The sequence below is a fragment of the Penaeus monodon genome, chromosome 33 (assembly GCF_015228065.2).
Source record: "Penaeus monodon isolate SGIC_2016 chromosome 33, NSTDA_Pmon_1, whole genome shotgun sequence".
In the NCBI taxonomy this organism is placed as follows: Eukaryota; Metazoa; Arthropoda; class Malacostraca; order Decapoda; family Penaeidae; genus Penaeus; species Penaeus monodon.
In genome coordinates, this window is record NC_051418.1 from 27,910,525 (window position 1) to 27,910,782 (window position 258).

The following is a 258-nucleotide window of genomic DNA, read 5'->3' on the forward strand; positions in this document are numbered from 1 at the left end:
TGCGGGGGGAGGGCGGGAGGCGGCGAGAGACCCAGACAACAACTAGTGGGCGGGGCGGTTCCGCTCATGTGGTCAAAGAGCGAGAGCAGAAAATTACTTGGAAACCTTAGTTTAAAAGGTTTCTTTTGTTTTTCTTTAAAGAAAAGATGTGTTGATTGTAAGAAATTGAATCGTTTGAAGAAGGATATTCTTTTTATTTCTTTTATTTTTATTCTTCCTTTTTTCCTTTTCTTTTTTTTTGAAAATAAAAGATAAAGA